The sequence below is a fragment of the Pseudophryne corroboree genome, chromosome 12 (assembly GCF_028390025.1).
Source record: "Pseudophryne corroboree isolate aPseCor3 chromosome 12, aPseCor3.hap2, whole genome shotgun sequence".
In the NCBI taxonomy this organism is placed as follows: Eukaryota; Metazoa; Chordata; class Amphibia; order Anura; family Myobatrachidae; genus Pseudophryne; species Pseudophryne corroboree.
Window position 1 is genome coordinate 119,132,825 of NC_086455.1, and position 20,911 is coordinate 119,153,735.

General features: G+C 45.2%; 1 long non-coding RNA gene across 1 annotated transcript; it reads left to right on the forward strand.

Annotated features, from left to right (window-relative positions):
• The first annotated feature begins 1,078 nt into the window (after positions 1-1,078).
• LOC134980422 (uncharacterized) lies at positions 1,079-11,637 on the forward strand. The gene is made up of 2 exons (XR_010190394.1): positions 1,079-1,441; positions 11,169-11,637. It is a non-coding gene; the product is annotated as an uncharacterized LOC134980422 (long non-coding RNA).
• Positions 11,638-20,911: the final 9,274 nt, after the last annotated feature.

A 20,911-nucleotide genomic window follows, 5' to 3' on the forward strand; every position in this document is an offset into this window, starting at 1 on the left:
GTGTATTCAATTATTCATTAGTCACACCTGAATGTTTGGCCCTATAAAAGGCTCCCAGGCACATTTTGAATATCTCTCACTCTGAAATGGCGGCTGTTGTGTGTGCTTCAGATTTTTTGGTTGCTGGGGGATACCTGAGAGTGCTCCATGACTCTTCAATAAATCAGGGCCAGGTAAGTGAACATGGTCAGCAGGTTGAACAGGTGCCGCGGAAGCTGCGCCAGCCTCGTTTTTTTAGGGGACGTTTAAACTTAAACGCATTGTCTGATGATAGGGTCATACAGATGTTTAGGCTAAATCGAAACAACATTTTCCGTCTGTATGACCTTGTCAAACTGGGACTAGACCCTGAGACAGCACGCTCTCGCTCTGTCTCAGGCCTGCACAAACTCCTGGCTGTGTTGCACTTTATGGCTACTGGGAGCTTCCAGGCTGTGACAGGCGACGTCATTGGTATCTCCCAGCCCACCTTTTCAAAATATTTGAATCAGGTGAGTTGAAATATACATACACGTCTATGTCTAAGTGTTGCTTCTGTTAGGTCTTAGAACACAGTATTGTATTGATTACAGATCATGACACTCGCCTTATATTTATTAATGTCCACTCAGGTTTTGGATGTCTTGGAAACCCATATAAATGCCTCTATCTGCTTCCCTACCCAGGAGTCGCAGTGGCATGCAGTCAGGGTAGCTTTCTATGAGCTTGCTGGCATGCCCAATGTGCTGGGGGCCATAGATTGCACACACGTTGAGCTGAGACCACCTAGGGGCCGTCAATATATTTATACTAATCGACATATGGACAAATCCACTAATGTCCAGGTGGTTTGTGATGCAAATCTAAAAATTATGAGTGTGGTTGCAGGTTACCCTGGCGGCTGCCATGACTCCTTCATCCTCAGTCAGTCATCTCTCTTCGATAAATTTGAGGACGGACAAATGCCTGATGGCTGGCTGCTGGGTATGTTCCAAGTGTGTTGTGTGTATGTGTGGTAACTTCAAACTCCTTTTTTTTTTGGGTAATTATTCATCATACACATGTACTAATGTTGCCTATATCTGTATTTCAGGTGATGGTGGTTATGGCTGCTACTCTTGGCTACTTACTCCATTGTCCCAACCTGATTCTCCTGCTGAACACAGTTACAATCATGCATATAAGTCTACGCGGAACGTGATAGAAAGATGTTTTGGGGTGCTGAAATCTAGGTTTCGGTGTCTGGATAAATCTGCTGGGCTTTTGTTGTATAGTCCCTCTAAAGTGACTAGGATTGTGTTCTGCTGCTGTTTTCTCCATAATCTGTGTTTGCAACAACATCTGCCACATAATGATGAAGAAAACAGTCAGCAAGCAGAGGAGTTAGAAACATCTGGTGACAGTGTGAGTACAGATGTAGGGAGGCAGGTAAGGCAAGAAGTTATTCAGCGATATTTTACCCGTAAGTATTATTTTGTTTTAAATCACCTTGCCTAACCACTTTTATTACATGTATTGTAGGGGGTGAATGTTTGTTTTGTTCGTTAGTGTTTGTTCTTTATACTGGTGTGTATGTTTAAAAAAAAAAAAAAAAAACATTGACAATCATTACCCCATTAAATCATACACACATAGCGTGTTTTACAATGATTGACACGGACACAGGATTTTTTTGGGAATACAATAGCAAAACATTTATTGTGTTGCACAAATTTCATGTCTTACTCATTTTTTTTTGGTGTGTGTGCTTGGTGCAGAGGTTTGTCCAGGGTCGCTGGCCCGTGTTCTGCTTGAGCGTCGAACAGGGGAGGTAACTGGGGTCTGGCTAGGGGTAGTCGTTCCGGAGCTGGAGCTGACTTGTTGTGCTGCCAGCACAGTAATGCTTTGGCTAAGGTTGTGAATACTGGCATTCAGCTGATTATTGGTGGCAGTGTGGCTGGCAACAATTCTGGACAAAGTTTCAGTCACTACTTGGTTGTGCTGTATGACTTGTATTAGGGCTTGTTGCTGCCGCTGTTGCTCATCGATTACTCGAGATAAATTTGCCAGCATTTGCATGTTGTCCGCCCTGATTTGCTCCATTGAAGTAGCTATTCTGCCTACCTGAACAATCAGTCTGCCCGAGTTCCTACTAATGCGAGGTAGATGATGCGGCAGACTGGCAAGGTGTTGTGTGTGTGTGTTCAGGTAGGCAGTGTTTTGGACCTGTTGTGTGGCCCAACTGCTCCAAAAGTCTGCGGACATTTGTTGCTGTGGTGGAGTTGGGATCAATTGGGGGCTTACGGAGGCTAGGGGCATATCCTGCTGCTGGGTTGGCTGGGTAGGAGCAACGGGCTGCAGGTGCAGTGTAAAGGAAGCCTGTTGGTCAGGTTCCTGCTGGTCGTCCTCGCCCATGATGGTTGGCTCTGTATGGGGGTCACAACAGCCACTGTTTATTTTCAAATATATTTCTTTGCTTGTCCTAAACATGGCATACTTAATAATACTCATGAAAATGTTACAGATTGTGTGTTGCCCAAAAAACTTGGAATATTGCCTTAAGAAACACATATGTGCCTTCACAGGCATGTGCAGACACTGACTGGCGAGTTCCGCACCAAACTTCCCCCCCTACACAACATTATAGTGTTCTCTCACCTCCCCTGTCCTGGATATAGACTGCTCACCTGGACGACCCAGAGGAGCGGACCAGGTAAGCAGTCTACATCCAGGACAGGGGAGGTGTGAGAACACTATAATGCCGTGGAGGGGGGAGTCCTGTGCGAAACCCGCAATTCAGTTTCTGTGCACGCCTGTGTGTGCCTTCTAATTTACACAACACAATTTTTTTAAATTTGTTTTGTTCAGAGACTCTAAGCCATAATGATATGTGAAACACGAAGATATGTCCCCATTTAACATTAATGCATGTTAAAATTGTGTAAGGCCCTTCCTTTAGATAAACACAAACAAGGCAGTAAATGTGGTTTCTAACAAACTAATTAATTTGTAAAGGCAGTCATTTTTTTCTTAATCATAAAAACAAAAACTATATTTTATTTGTGTAGTTTTCACAAAACATGCAAATGTGTTAAGTTGGACTATGTTTATAAATGGTGATGTGGGCCATGTTAAACATTTGTATTAAACAATGTGTTTTAAAATGTTTTTTTATAAAAATGTTATTACAAAAACAAAATGGATGCTATGGCCAACATGACATCTGAAAAAGGGTGCTGTAATTTTGGAAAAAAAACACAAGTGCTTGGTATGGAGTCAAATCCCCATAGAAAGGGGAAAAGGAAAAGAAACCAGATAAATTTAAGGTGCACTCATCCAACTACTAACTCATCAATATGATTGTTGTTATAGAACAATATTCTATAACAACAATCATATTGATGAGTTAGTAGTAGGGATGTGCACTTGAAATTTTTCGGGTTTTGTGTTTTCGTTTTGGGTTCGGTTCCGCGGCCGTGTTTTGGGTTCGACCGCGTTTTGGCAAAACCTCACCGAATTTTTTTTGTCGGATTCGGGTGTGTTTTGGATTCGGGTGTTTTTTTCAAAAAACCCTAAAAAACAGCTTAAATCATAGAATTTGGGGGTCATTTTGATCCCAAAGTATTATTAACCTCAAAAACCATAATTTCCACTCATTTTCAGTCTATTCTGAATACCTCACACCTCACAATATTATTTTTAGTCCTAAAATTTGCACCGAGGTCGCTGGATGACTAAGCTAAGCGACCCTAGTGGCCGACACAAACACCTGGCCCATCTAGGAGTGGCACTGCAGTGTCACGCAGGATGGCCCTTCCAAAAAACACTCCCCAAACAGCACATGACGCAAAGAAGAAAAGAAGAGGCGCAATGAGGTAGCTGTGTGAGTAAGCTAAGCGACCCTAGTGGCCGACACAAACACCTGGCCCATCTAGGAGTGGCACTGCAGTGTCACGCAGGATGGCCCTTCCAAAAAACACTCCCCAAACAGCACATGACGCAAAGAAGAAAAAAAGAGGCGCAATGAGGTAGCTGTGTGAGTAAGCTAAGCGACCCTAGTGGCCGACACAAACACCTGGCCCATCTAGGAGTGGCACTGCAGTGTCACGCAGGATGGCCCTTCCAAAAAACACTCCCCAAACAGCACATGACGCAAAGAAGAAAAAAAGAGGCGCAATGAGGTAGCTGTGTGAGTAAGCTAAGCGACCCTAGTGGCCGACACAAACACCTGGCCCATCTAGGAGTGGCACTGCAGTGTCACGCAGGATGGCCCTTCCAAAAAACACTCCCCAAACAGCACATGACGCAAAGAAGAAAAAAAGAGGCGCAATGAGGTAGCTGTGTGAGTAAGATAAGCGACCCTAGTGGCTGACACAAACACCTGGCCCATCTAGGAGTGGCACTGCAGTGTCACGCAGGATGGCCCTTCCAAAAAACACTCCCCAAACAGCACATGACTTAAATAAAAATGAAAGAAAAAAGAGGTGCAAGATGGAATTGTCCTTGGGCCCTCCCACCCACCCTTATGTTGTATAAACAGGACATGCACACTTTAACCAACCCATCATTTCAGTGACAGGGTCTGCCACACGACTGTGACTGAAATGACGGGTTGGTTTGGACCCCCACCGAAAAAGAAGCAATTAATCTCTCCTTGCACAAACTGGCTCTACAGAGGCAAGATGTCCACCTCATCATCATCCTCCGATATATCACCGTGTACATCCCGCTCCTCACAGATTATCAATTCGTCCCCACTGGAATCCACCATCTCAGCTCCCTGTGTACTTTGTGGAGGCAATTGCTGCTGGTCAATGTCTCCACGGAGGAATTGATTATAATTCATTTTAATGAACATCATCTTCTCCACATTTTCTGGAAGTAACCTCTTACGCAGATTGCTGACAAGGTGAGCGGCGGCACTAAACACTCTTTCGGAGTACACACTTGTGGGAGGGCAACTTAGGTAGAATAAAGCCAGTTTGTGCAAGGGCCTCCAAATTGCCTCTTTTTCCTGCCAGTATAAGTACGGACTGTCTGACGTGCCTACTTGGATGCGGTCACTCATATAATCCTCCACCATTCTTTCAATGGTGAGAGAATCATATGCAGTGACAGTAGACGACATGTCCGTAATCGTTGTCAGGTCCTTCAGTCCGGACCAGATGTCAGCATCAGCAGTCGCTCCAGACTGCCCTGCATCACCGCCAGCGGGTGGGCTCGGAATTCTGAGCCTTTTCCTCGCACCCCCAGTTGCGGGAGAATGTGAAGGAGGAGATGTTGACAGGTCGCGTTCCGCTTGACTTGACAATTTTGTCACCAGCAGGTCTTTGAACCCCAGCAGACTTGTGTGTGCCGGAAAGAGAGATCCAAGGTAGGTTTTAAATCTAGGATCGAGCACGGTGGCCAAAATGTAGTGCTCTGATTTCAACAGATTGACCACCCGTGAATCCTTGTTAAGCGAATTAAGGGCTCCATCCACAAGTCCCACATGCCTAGCGGAATCGCTCCCTTTTAGCTCCTCCTTCAATGCCTCCAGCTTCTTCTGCAAAAGCCTGATGAGGGGAATGACCTGACTCAGGCTGGCAGTGTCTGAACTGACTTCACGTGTGGCAAGTTCAAAAGGTTGCAGAACCTTGCACAACGTTGAAATCATTCTCCACTGCGCTTGAGACAGGTACATTCCACCTCCTATATCGTGCTCAATTGTATAGGCTTGAATGGCCTTTTGCTGCTCCTCCAACCTCTGAAGCATATAGAGGGTTGAATTCCACCTCGTTACCACTTCTTGCTTCAGATGATGGCAGGGCAGGTTCAGGCGTTTTTGGTGGTGCTCCAGTCTTCTGTACGTGGTGCCTGTACGCCGAAAGTGTCCCGCAATTCTTCTGGCCACCGACAGCATCTCTTGCACGCCCCTGTTGTTTTTAAAAAAATTCTGCACCACCAAATTCAAGGTATGTGCAAAACATGGGACGTGCTGGAATTTGCCCATATTTAATGCACACACAATATTGCTGGCGTTGTCCGATGCCACAAATCCACAGGAGAGTCCAATTGGGGTAAGCCATTCCGCGATGATCTTCCTCAGTTGCCGTAAGAGGTTTTCAGCTGTGTGCGTATTCTGGAAACCGGTGATACAAAGCGTAGCCTGCCTAGGAAAGAGTTGGCGTTTGCGAGATGCTGCTACTGGTGCCGCCGCTGCTGTTCTTGCAGTGGGAGTCCATACATCTACCCAGTGGGCTGTCACAGTCATATAGTCCTGACCCTGCCCTGCTCCACTTGTCCACATGTCCGTGGTTAAGTGGACATTGGGTACAACTGCATTTTTTAGGACACTGGTGAGTCTTTTTCTGACGTCCGTGTACATTCTCGGTATCGCCTGCCTAGAGAAGTGGAACCTAGATGGTATTTGGTAACGGGGGCACACTGCCTCAAGAAATTGTCTAGTTCCCTGTGAACTAACGGCGGATACCGGACGCACGTCTAACACCAACATAGTTGTCAAGGCCTCAGTTATCCGCTTTGCAACAGGATGACTGCTGTGATATTTCATCTTCCTCGCAAAGGACTGTTGGACAGTCAATTGCTTGGTGGAAGTAGTAAAAGTGGGCTTACGACTTCCCCTCTGGGATGACCATCGACTCCCAGCAGCAACAACAGCAGCGCCAGCAGCAGTAGGCGTTACACGCAAGGATGCATCGGAGGAATCCCAGGCAGGAGAGGACTCGTCAGAATTGCCAGTGACATGGCATGCAGGACTATTGGCATTCCTGGGGAAGGAGGAAATTGACACTGAGGGAGTTGGTGGGGTGGTTTGCGTGAGCTTGGTTACAAGAGGAAGGGATTTACTGGTCAGTGGACTGCTTTCGCTGTCGCCCAAAGTTTTTGAACTTGTCACTGACTTATTATGAATGCGCTGCAGGTGACGTATAAGGGAGGATGTTCCGAGGTGGTTAACGTCCTTACCCCTACTTATTACAGCTTGACAAAGGCAACACACGGCTTGACAAATGTTGTCCGCATTTCTGGTGAAATACTTCCACACCGAAGAGCTGATTTTTTTGGTATTTTCACCAGGCATGTCAACGGCCCTATTCCTCCCACGGACAACAGGTGTCTCCCCGGGTGCCTGACTTAAACAAACCACCTCACCATCAGAATCCTCCTTGTCAATTTCCTCCCCAGCGCCAGCAACACCCATATCCTCCTCATCCTGGTGTACTTCAACACTGACATCTTCAATCTGACTATCAGGAACTGGACTGCGGGTGCTCCTTCCAGCACTTGCAGGGGGCGTGCAAATGGTGGAAGGCGCATGCTCTTCACGTCCAGTGTTGGGAAGGTCAGGCATCGCAACCGACACAATTGGACTCTCCTTGTGGATTTGGGATTTCGAAGAACGCACAGTTCTTTGCGGTGCTTTTGCCAGCTTGAGTCTTTTCAGTTTTCTAGCGAGAGGCTGAGTGCTTCCATCCTCATGTGAAGCTGAACCACTAGCCATGAACATAGGCCAGGGCCTCAGCCGTTCCTTGCCACTCCGTGTGGTAAATGGCATATTGGCAAGTTTACGCTTCTCCTCCGACAATTTTATTTTAGATTTTGGAGTCCTTTTTTTACTGATATTTGGTGTTTTGGATTTTACATGCTCTGTACTATGACATTGGGCATCGGCCTTGGCAGACGACGTTGCTGGCATTTCATCGTCTCGGCCATGACTAGTGGCAGCAGCTTCAGCACGAGGTGGAAGTGGATCTTGATCTTTCCCTAATTTTGGAACCTCAACATTTTTGTTCTCCATATTTTAATAGGCACAACTAAAAGGCACCTCAGGTAAACAATGGAGATGGATGGATACTAGTATACTTATGGATGGACCAGCGACTGCCGACACAGAGGTAGCTACAGCCGTGGACTACCGTACTGTGTCTGCTGCTAATATAGACTGGATGATAATGAGATGAAATTAATATATATATATATATATAATATCACTAGTACTGCAGCCGGACAGGTATATATATTTATTATGTAATGACTGATGACGGACCTGCTGGACACTGTCAGCTCAGCAGCACCGCAGACTGCTACAGTAAGCTACTATAGTAGTATGTATCAAGAAGAAAGAGAAAAAAAAAACACGGGTAGGTGGTATACAATTATGGATGGACCAGCGACTGCCAACACAGAGGTAGCTACAGCCGTGGACTACCGTACTGTGTCTGCTGCTAATATAGACTGGATGATAATGAGATGAAATTAATATATATATATATATATATATATATATAATATCACTAGTACTGCAGCCGGACAGGTATATATATTTATTATGTAATGACTGATGACGGACCTGCTGGACACTGTCAGCTCAGCAGCACCGCAGACTGCTACAGTAAGCTACTATAGTAGTATGTATAAAGAAGAAAGAAAAAAAAAAACCACGGGTAGGTGGTATACAATTATGGATGGACGAGCGACTGCCGACACAGAGGTAGCTACAGCCGTGGACTACCGTACTGTGTCTGCTGCTAATATAGACTGGATGATAATGAGATGAAATCAATATATATATATATAATATCACACTAGTACTGCAGCCGGACAGGTATATATATTTATTATGTAATGACTGATGACGGACCTGCTGGACACTGTCAGCTCAGCAGCACCGCAGACTGCTACAGTAAGCTACTATAGTAGTATGTATCAAGAAGAAAGAGAAAAAAAAAACCACGGGTAGGTGGTATACAATTATGGATGGACGAGCGACTGCCGACACAGGGGTAGCTACAGCCGTGGACTACCGTACTGTGTCTGCTGCTAATATATACTGGATGATAATGAGATGAAATCAATATATATATATATATAATATCACTAGTACTGCAGCTGGACAGGTATATATATATTTATTATGTAATGACTGATGACGGACCTGCTGGACACTGTCAGCTCAGCAGCACCGCAGACTGCTACAGTAAGCTACTATAGTAGTATGTATAAAGAAGAAAGAAAAAAAAAACCACGGGTAGGTGGTATACAATTATGGATGGACGAGCGACTGCCGACACAGAGGTAGCTACAGCCGTGGACTACCGTACTGTGTCTGCTGCTAATATAGACTGGATGATAATGAGATGAAATCAATATATATATATATATATAATATCACTAGTACTGCAGCCGGACAGGTATATATATTTATTATGTAATGACTGATGACGGACCTGCTGGACACTGTCAGCTCAGCAGCACCGCAGACTGCTACAGTAAGCTACTATAGTAGTATGTATAAAGAAGAAAGAAAGAAAAAAAAAACACGGGTAGGTGGTATACAATTATGGATGGACGAGCGACTGCCGACACAGAGGTAGCTACAGCCGTGGACTACCGTACTGTGTCTGCTGCTAATATAGACTGGATGATAATGAGATGAAATCAATATATATATATATAATATCACTAGTACTGCAGCCGGACAGGTATATATATTTATTATGTAATGACTGATGACGGACCTGCTGGACACTGTCAGCTCAGCAGCACCGCAGACTGCTACAGTAAGCTGCTATAGTAGTATGTATAAAGAAGAAAGAAAAAAAAAAACCACGGGTAGGTGGTATACAATTATGGATGGACGAGCGACTGCCGACACAGAGGCAGCTACAGCCGTGGACTACCGTACTGTGTCTGCTGCTAATATAGACTGGATGATAATGAGATGAAATCAATATATATATATATATATATATATAATATCACTAGTACTGCAGCCGGACAGGTATATATATTTATTATGTAATGACTGATGACGGACCTGCTGGACACAGTCAGCTCAGCAGCACCGCAGACTGCTACAGTAAGCTACTATAGTAGTATGTATAAAGAAGAAAGAAAAAAAGAAAAACCACGGGTAGGTGGTATACAATATTATATATATATATATTATATACAATTATATATATATATATATATATATATATATATATAGTAAACTGGTGGTGACTGGTGGTCAGGTCACTGGTCACACTATCAGCAACTTGCAAGTAGTACTCCTAAGCAGACAATCACAATATATATTATACTGGTGGTCAGTGTGGTCACAATGGCAGTGTGGCACTCTGGCAGCAAAAGTGTGCACTGTACGTTATATATACTCCTGAGTCCTGCTCTCAGACTCTAACTGCTCCCCACTGTCAGTGTCTCCCCCACAAGTCAGATAATATACAGTCACATTATCTATCACTTCAGCAAGTAACTAGTACTCCTCCTAATGCTCCCCAAAATTACTACTGTGTCTCTCTCTACTGTCTCACTCTCTTCTCTATAAACGGAGAGGACGCCAGCCACGTCCTCTCCCTATGAATCTCAATGCACGTGTGAAAATGGCGGCGACGCGCGGCTCCTTATATAGAATCCGAGTCTCGCGATAGAATCCGAGCCTCGCGAGAATCCGACAGCGGGATGATGACGTTCGGGCGCACTCGGGTTAACCGAGCAAGGCGGGAAGATCCGAGTCGCTCGGCCCCGTGTAAAAAAACATGAAGTTCGGGCGGGTTCGGATTCCGAGGAACCGAACCCGCTCATCCCTAGTTAGTAGTTGGATGAGTGCACCTTAAATTTATCTGGTTTCTTTTCCTTTTCCCCTTTCTATGGGGATTTGACTCCATATCCTTGTTTAAACCAGTAGGTAGCACCTTTGTGAGCCTCCTAATTTTGTCTCATATATATACTGATATATGCGAATCCCTAAAATAGGGTGTAATTAGATATGACAATAGGCACTCCAACTCTGTGATTGACATCATAATTTACTAATCTCAGTGCGGGTTACCCTCCAGATCTGGTGGAAGCTTATTGCTTGACCAGTATTGGAACTTTTTACATGTGCTTGGTAATTGACATTATGGCCATGACTAATAATGTGCCAAAATATAATTGTCTTGACAATACACAAACAGTGGTGCAGCTGAATTAACCATGAGAAGACCTAAGGATTTGAACAGACAATGATATGTGCAAGGTGATAAAGGCACAAGGCAAACAGATTCGTTTTTACATTTAAAAAAAATAATAATAAACTTTTTCAGCATATAACACCTTGCACATATCAGTGCTTAGTAAAATTAATATGACTTAGCCATGTTCATTCATAGTCCACACTGTGTCAAACTTTTATTAATTTTTTATTAACATTTTTTACTCACCAGACAGCTGAGGTGATCGTGGCTCATCACTTTGAGGACTTGCCAAAATTTCCAGAGGTGGCTGGGGCAACACTGCGGAGATGCGCCGCCTGGGTGGTGAAGATGGAGCCGCAGACTCAGACTCCACACGACGTGTCTTACTGGGCCTCCTAGGCAAACTCACAGAGCCCTGTGATGGCCGCCTTAGAGGAGGGCGGCTTGCAGAAGAAGAACCTATGTGAAAAGAAAAACATTATTATTTTTTTGCTTCTATGTGTTTGCCGAATATGTGAATACAGTGAATTCTTACCTGCATTCCCACCATCATCATCAGTTGGCTGTGGCCTGTGTGTGGTGCTTCTCTGGCGTACTGTTGATACATTTGAAAAAACATTATGACCATACTTTAAATACTCCTTGTTATCTGAACTTCCTTATTGTGATGTAAACATCTGGAACCTAATGTTAAGTAAACTATTTTTTGTTTAAGCTATTCTGGATTCATTAATTGGGTGTGTATTTTTAAAATAAGATGGTGTTGCACTAAATAATCCTTATCCAAAGGTTAATTCTGCACAATATTTTGCAGAAAAATTAAAACAACAAATTGACACAAACAGCATAAAAAAACAAAAAAAAAAAAACAAACAAACATCAATAACAAAAAAAAACAATATTTAATAAATGTTCTTTTAAAAAAGTTAGGGACAAGCAAGATCTCTGATTATGTATTAGAACTACACATACCAGCATGCACTGCAACAGATGTACCATTCACTAATAACAAAACTCAGGCAATGCATGATGGGACTTGTAGTTTGGAAACACCTTTACAGCTACAGGTTGCACAGGCCTGCACTACATCACCAACACAATGTTTCTAATTTTAAAAACACAGTAACAATTAGCAGCATAAAAATTTTAAAAAATGCAATATCACGAAATAATTTAAAACAAACTCACCATCCTGCCTTGGCCGGTCCGAATCCCGGACATGAGTCGCAGCAACCACTTCTGAAGGAATAAGGGACCGCACAGGCTCCTCCCAATCCCGATAAGTAGCACGGAAGGGGTGTCCACCCTCGGTTTGGCGGGCTGATTTGGCCTCCTTGGCCATCTTGGCCTTGACACGGCGCTTGATGTCATAAAAGCGCTTACGACATGTGTCCTCAGTCCGCCTCACCACACCCTCACTATTCACTGCCGTTATAACTTTACCCCACAGGACAGACTTCCTACGTGAGGACACCTTGGCAGCATCCTGCCCAAACAATTGGCGATGATGCCTCATCTGCTCCCGCACCAAAGCCATGTTTTCAGCATAGCTGAACTTCACATTGCGCCCAGTCTTGGTAGTGGTGCGTGGCTGCGGAGCCACAGCACCATCACTATCACTGGATAACGCAGCAACAGGCACCCCCTCCTCCTCCTCACTAACCTCCTCCCTCTCACTCACCTCCTCCACCTCACTCACCTCCTCCACCTCACTCACCTCCTCCACCTCACTCACCTCCTCCCTCTCACTAACCTCCTCCACCACACTGACCTCTGACTGAGACATAATCCCTACAAACTACAAAAAACACAGAGAAAAAAAACAGAAAACACACTCCTCCACTACCACTACACACCACACAACACACACACACACACACACACACACACACACACACACACACACACACACACTCACAAACAATGACAATAGACTTTAAAAAAAAAACAAGGACAAAAAAGTAGACAAACTTTGAAAAAACTACACAACAAGTAAGACAATACTACTTACACACACAGTACAGCACTCAACAATCGATAAACTCCGCAACAAATCCACCAACAACTCCACCAAACTCACCAACTCCTAATACACCTTCCTCTCTCCTCTCCACTAGCTAAACCCACGAGGTGCGGACGGTTTGGGGCGTTTTTATAGTAATGTGCACAGACACTCCTCCATCACGAATACAACCAATCACGGACGAGTGACAAAATCGAAACTTAGAAAAAAAAACGCGGCCGGGAACGGACAAACACTGCCGGAACAGACATGTGACGCAGTCGTAAAATAAACCGAAAAACACGGCCGAAAAACAACAAAAACGGCCGCATTCTTACGAAAAAAACACGAATGACATCGACATCGGACAACACGAAAAATACAAATACGACAGCTTAGTAAATTAGGCGTAACCAATTCAAAAAGTTGCACAAACACACTTTCGATGTCATTCGTGATGATTTTCACACCAAATCGGTAGTAATACGAATCTTAGTAAATTTACCCCGATGAATGGTCACAAGTGTGGCAATTACAGTTTAATGCCCAAAAATGCAAAATCATGCGCTTGGGTCTCAAATATCCAAAGGCTAAATACAGTATTAATGGCACTATACTGGAAACTACTGAGGAGAAAAGGGATCTAGGAGTCATTATTTCAGGTGACTTAAAGGCAGGTAAGCAATGTAACAAAGCAATGAGGAAGGCTAGTCAGATGCTTGGCTGCATTGGGAGAGGAATCAGCAGCAGAAAGAAAGAAGTAACAATGCCACTGTATAGGTTATTGGTATGGCCTCATCTAGAATACTGTGTTCAATTCTGGAGGCCATATTTTCAAAAGGATATTAATACATTAGAGACTGTACAAAGAAGGGCAACTAAAATGGTGCATGGCCTACATCACAAAACATACCCAGAAAGACTAAGAGCAGAGAAGGGAAAGGGGGGACATGATAGAAACTTTCAAATATATCAAGGGTTTTAACAAATTCCAGGAGGGGAACATTCTCCATATGAAGAGAAGCAATAGGACACGAGGACATGCACTCAGACTGGAGGGGGAGGGAGGTTCAGGAGAAATAGGAGGGAAAATTACTTCACAGAAAGGGTAGTGGACAAGTGGAATAGCCTCCCATCGTAGGTGGTAGAGGCTAAGACAGTAGAGCAATTTAAACATGCATGGGATAGACATAAGGATATCCGTACAAAGAAATAAGGATCAAATAAGTTTTGAGATAAAAATATGGTTAAAAAAAAAGAAGGGCAGACTAGATGGGCCAAGTGGTTCTTATCTGCTGTCAAATTCTATGTTTCTATGTGGTGGCGTGGACCAACACCCGAGTGGAAAAACTAGGCTTCTGTCGGGATCCCGACAGCCGGTAAATCCACTGCATCCAATGTCCCCAGTCACTCCGCCACCGTGGCACCGTCGTTTACCTCCTGCAGATCAGACAGAACAGACAGCCCTTGCACTATGCATGCTATTATAACTGCTAATGCTTAAGAGTGGGCAGGTCCTCGGCCAAGCACATACGAGCGCAGTAGCCTAGCCTCACTATTACTATAAAACACACTCTGGCTGTGCTCCACTGGCAGAAGTCCATGCTGTATCTACCGATGGTGGGTATGCTGCGGACTCTAAAGCCTCTGGGCAGTTGTTTAGCCCTGTAATAGTCGAACAGGGTGCGACTATGATATAAATAGTCCAGCTCTCGCTTACACAAGCGGTACAGATCACGTTGTATGTCATCATTAGAAGGTGTAATCACTTCTGCAAAAGCCGGCTCTTTGTGCAAAATTTTTTCTGCCTCCACGTCAGAGAAGCTTAGTGTTTCATATGTGTCACAATGCAAAAGAAAAGAGGTATAGTCTCCACCCTCATGCGTCGAGGCTGCCATATTTCCTAAACAAAGTGCAAATGCCAATCTGTGCAAAATCCACATTCACCAAAAGTGACAGTGCAAACAAACCAGGAAACCTGGATCTGGAGGGTGGTCAACAACAACAAAAAACAATCCTGGTGCCTTGAGAGGACCTTTGTGCTTGCACAGCACGCAAGGACCTAAATCTATATACAAGTGATGTGTGTGTGTATATATTAGAGATGTGCACTTGAAATTTTTTCGGGTTTTGTGTTTTGGTTTTGGGTTCGGTTCCGCGGCCGTGTTTTGGGTTCGACCGCGTTTTGGCAAAACCTCACCGAATTTTTTTTGTCGGATTCGGGTGTGTTTTGGATTCGGGTGTTTTTTTCAAAAAACACTAAAAAACAGCTTAAATCATAGAATTTGGGGGTCATTTTGATCCCAAAGTATTATTAACCTCAAAAACCATAATTTCCACTCATTTTCAGTCTATTCTGAATACCTCACACCTCACAATATTATTTTTAGTCCTAAAATTTGCACCGAGGTCGCTGGATGACTGAGCTAAGCGACCCTAGTGGCCGACACAAACACCTGGCCCATCTTGGAGTGGCACTGCAGTGTCACGCAGGATGGCCCTTCCAAAAAACACTCCCCAAACAGCACATGACGCAAAGAAAAAAAGAGGCGCAATGAGGTAGCTGTGTGAGTAAGATAAGCGACCCTAGTGGCCGACACAAACACCTGGCCCATCTAGGAGTGGCACTGCAGTGTCACGCAGGATGGCCCTTCCAAAAAACACTCCACAAACAGCACATGACGCAAAGAAAAAAAGAGGCGCAATGAGGTAGCTGTGTGAGTAAGCTAAGCGACCCTAGTGGCCGACACAAACACCTGGCCCATCTAGGAGTGGCACTGCAGTGTCACGCAGGATGGCCCTTCCAAAAAACACTCCCCAAACAGCACATGACGCAAAGAAAAAAAGAGGCGCAATGAGGTAGCTGTGTGAGTAAGCTAAGTGACCCTAGTGGCCGACACAAACACCTGGCCCATCTAGGAGTGGCACTGCAGTGTCACGCAGGATGGCCCTTCCAAAAAACACTCCCCAAACAGCACATGACGCAAAGAAAAAAAGAGGCGCAATGAGGTAGCTGTGTGAGTAAGCTAAGCGACCCTAGTGGCCGACACAAACACCTGGCCCATCTAGGAGTGGCACTGCAGTGTCACGCAGGATGGCCCATCCAAAAAACACTCCCCAAACAGCACATGACGCAAAGAAAAAAAGAGGCGCAATGAGGTAGCTGTGTGAGTAAGCTAAGCGACCCTAGTGGCCGACACAAACACCGGGCCCATCTAGGAGTGGCACTGCAGTGTCACGCAGGATGGCCCTTCCAAAAAACACTCCCCAAACAGCACATGACGCAAAGAAGAAAAAAAGAGGCGCAATGAGGTAGCTGTGTGAGTAAGCTAAGCGACCCTAGTGGCCGACACAAACACCTGGCCCATCTAGGAGTGGCACTGCAGTGTCACGCAGGATGGCCCTTCCAAAAAACACTCCCCAAACAGCACATGACGCAAAGAAGAAAAAAAGAGGCGCAATGAGGTAGCTGTGTGAGTAAGCTAAGCGACCCTAGTGGCCGACACAAACACCTGGCCCATCTAGGAGTGGCACTGCAGTGTCACGCAGGATGGCCCTTCCAAAAAACACTCCCCAAACAGCACATGACGCAAAGAAGAAAAAAAGAGGCGCAATGAGGTAGCTGTGTGAGTAAGCTAAGCGACCCTAGTGGCCGACACAAACACCTGGCCCATCTAGGAGTGGCACTGCAGTGTCACGCAGGATGGCCCTTCCAAAAAACACTCCCCAAACAGCACATAACGCAAATAAAAATGAAAGAAAAAAGAGGTGCAAGATGGAATTGTCCTTGGGCCCTCCCACCCACCCTTATGTTGTATAAACAGGACATGCACACTTTAATCAACCCATCATTTCAGTGACAGGGTCTGCCACACGACTGTGACTGAAATGACGGGTTGGTTTGGACCCCCACCGAAAAAGAAGCAATTAATCTCTCCTTGCACAAACTGGCTCTACAGAGGCAAGATGTCCACCTCATCATCATCCTCCGATATATCACCGTGTACATCCCGCTCCTCACAGATTATCAATTCGTCCCCACTGGAATCCACCATCTCAGCTCCCTGTGTACTTTGTGGAGGCAATTGCTGCTGGTCAATGTCTCCACGGAGGAATTGATTATAATTCATTTTAATGAACATCATCTTCTCCACATTTTCTGGAAGTAACCTCGTACGCCGATTGCTGACAAGGTGAGCGGCGGCACTAAACACTCTTTCGGAATAAACACTTGTGGGAGGGCAACTTAGGTAGAATAAAGCCCGTTTGTGCAAGGGCCTCCAAATTGCCTCTTTTTCCTGCCAGTATAAGTACAGACTGTCTGACGTGCCTACTTGGATGCGGTCACTCATATAATCCTCCACCATTCTTTCAATGGTGAGAGAATCATATGCAGTGACAGTAGACGACATGTCCGTAATCGTTGTCAGGTCCTTCAGTCCGGACTAGATGTCAGCATCAGCAGTCGCTCCAGACTGCCCTGCATCACCGCCAGCGGGTGGGCTCGGAATTCTGAGCCTTTTCCTCGCACCCCCAGTTGCGGGAGAATGTGAAGGAGGAGATGTTGACAGGTCGCGTTCCGCTTGACTTGACAATTTTGTCACCAGCAGGTCTTTGAACCCCAGCAGACTTGTGTGTGCCGGAAAGAGAGATCCAAGGTAGGTTTTAAATCTAGGATCGAGCACGGTGGCCAAAATGTAGTGCTCTGATTTCAACAGATTGACCACCCGTGAATCCTTGTTAAGCGAATTAAGGGCTCCATCCACAAGTCCCACATGCCTAGCGGAATCGCTCCCTTTTAGCTCCTCCTTCAATGCCTCCAGCTTCTTCTGCAAAAGCCTGATGAGGGGAATGACCTGACTCAGGCTGGCAGTGTCTGAACTGACTTCACGTGTGGCAAGTTCAAAAGGTTGCAGAACCTTGCACAACGTTGAAATCATTCTCCACTGCGCTTGAGACAGGTACATTCCACCTCCTATATCGTGCTCAATTGTATAGGCTTGAATGGCCTTTTGCTGCTCCTCCAACCTCTGAAGCATATATAGGGTTGAATTCCACCTCGTTACCACTTCTTGCTTCAGATGATGGCAGGGCAGGTTCAGGCGTTTTTGGTGGTGCTCCAGTCTTCTGTACGTGGTGCCTGTACGCCGAAAGTGTCCCGCAATTCTTCTGGCCACCGACAGCATCTCTTGCACGCCCCTGTCGTTTTTTTTTAAATTCTGCACCACCAAATTCAAGGTATGTGCAAAACATGGGACGTGCTGGAATTTGCCCATATTTAATGCACACACAATATTGCTGGCGTTGTCCGATGCCACAAATCCACAGGAGAGTCCAATTGGGGTAAGCCATTCCGCGATGATCTTCCTCAGTTGCCGTAAGAGGTTTTCAGCTGTGTGCGTATTCTGGAAACCGGTGATACAAAGCGTAGCCTGCCTAGGAAAGAGTTGGCGTTTGCGAGATGCTGCTACTGGTGCCGCCGCTGCTGTTCTTGCGGCGGGAGTCCATACATCTACCCAGTGGGCTGTCAGTCATATAGTCCTGACCCTGCCCTGCTCCACTTGTCCACATGTCCGTGGTTAAGTGGACATTGGGTACAACTGCATTTTTTAGGACACTGGTGAGTCTTTTTCTGACGTCCGTGTACATTCTCGGTATCGCCTGCCTAGAGAAGTGGAACCTAGATGGTATTTGGTAACAGGGGCACACTACCTCAAGAAATTGTCTAGTTCCCTGTGAACTAACGGCGGATACCGGACGCACGTCTAACACCAACATAGTTGTCAAGGCCTCAGTTATCCGCTTTGCAACAGGATGACTGCTGTGATATTTCATCTTCCTCGCAAAGGACTGTTGGACAGTCAATTGCTTGGTGGAAGTAGTAAAAGTGGGCTTACGACTTCCCCTCTGGGATGACCATCGACTCCCAGCAGCAACAACAGCAGCGCCAGCAGCAGTAGGCGTTACACGCAAGGATGCATCGGAGGAATCCCAGGCAGGAGAGGACTCGTCAGAATTGCCAGTGACATGGCCTGCAGGACTATTGGCATTCCTGGGGAAGGAGGAAATTGACACTGAGGGAGTTGGTGGGGTGGTTTGCGTGAGCTTGGTTACAAGAGGAAGGGATTTACTGGTCAGTGGACTGCTTCCGCTGTCGCCCAAAGTTTTTGAACTTGTCACTGACTTATTATGAATGCGCTGCAGGTGACGTATAAGGGAGGATGTTCCGAGGTGGTTAACGTCCTTACCCCTACTTATTACAGCTTGACAAAGGCAACACACGGCTTGACAAATGTTGTTCGCATTTCTGTTGAAATACTTCCACACCGAAGAGCTGATTTTTTTGGTATTTTCACCAGGCATGTCAATGGCCCTATTCCTCCCACGGACAACAGGTGTCTCCCCGGGTGCCTGACTTAAACAAACCACCTCACCATCAGAATCCTCCTTGTCAATTTCCTCCCCAGCGCCAGCAACACCCATATCCTCCTCATCCTGGTGTACTTCAACACTGACATCTTCAATCTGACTATCAGGAACTGGACTGCGGGTGCTCCTTCCAGCACTTGCAGGGGGCGTGCAAATGGTGGAAGGCGCATGCTCTTCACGTCCAGTGTTGGGAAGGTCAGGCATCGCAACCGACACAATTGGACTCTCCTTGTGGATTTGGGATTTCGAAGAACGCACAGTTCTTTGCGGTGCTTTTGCCAGCTTGAGTCTTTTCATTTTTCTAGCGAGAGGCTGAGTGCTTCCATCCTCATGTGAAGCTGAACCACTAGCCATGAACATAGGCCAGGGCCTCAGCCGTTCCGTGCCACTCCGTGTGGTAAATGGCATATTGGCAAGTTTACGCTTCTCCTCCGACAATTTTATTTTAGATTTTGGAGTCCTTTTTTTACTGATATTTGGTGTTTTGGATTTTACATGCTCTGTACTAAGACATTGGGCATCGGCCTTGGCAGACGACGTTGATGGCATTTCATCGTCTCGGCCATGACTAGTGGCAGCAGCTTCAGCACGAGGTGGAAGTGGATCTTGATCTTTCCCTATTTTTGGAACCTCAACATTTTTGTTCTCCATATTTTAATAGGCACAACTAAAAGGCACCTCAGGTAAACAATGGAGATGGATGGATACTAGTATACAATTATGGATGGACGAGCGACTGCCGACACAGAGGTAGCTACAGCCGTGGACTACCGTACTGTGTCTGCTGCTAATATAGACTGGATGATAATGAGATGAAATTAATATATATATATATATAATATCACTAGTACTGCAGCCGGACAGGTATATATATTTATTATGTAATGACGGACCTGCTGGACACTGTCAGCTCAGCACCGCAGACTGCTACAGTAAGCTACTATAGTAGTATGTATCAAGAAGAAAGAAAGAAAAAAAAACCACGGGTAGGTGGTATACAATTATGGATGGACGAGCGACTGCCGACACAGAGGTAGCTACAGCCGTGGACTACCGTACTGTGTCTGCTGCTAATATAGACTGGATGATAATGAGATGAAATTAATATATATATATATAATATCACTAGTACTGCAGCCGGACAGGTATATATATTTATTATGTAATGACTGATGACGGACCTGCTGGACACTGTCAGCTCAGCACCGCAGACTGCTACAGTAAGCTACTATAGTAGTATGTATCAAGAAGAAAGAAAAAAAAAAACCACGGGTAGGTGGTATACAATTATGGATGGACGAGCGACTGCCGACACAGAGGTAGCTACAGCCGTGGACTACCGTACTGTGTCTGCTGCTAATATAGACTGGATGATAATGAGATGAAATTAATATATATATATATATATATAATATCACTAGTACTGCAGCCGGACAGGTATATATATTTATTATATAATGACTGATGACGGACCTGCTGGACACTGTCAGCTCAGCACCGCAGACTGCTACAGTAAACTACTATAGTAGTATGTATCAAGAAGAAAGAAAAAAAAAAACCA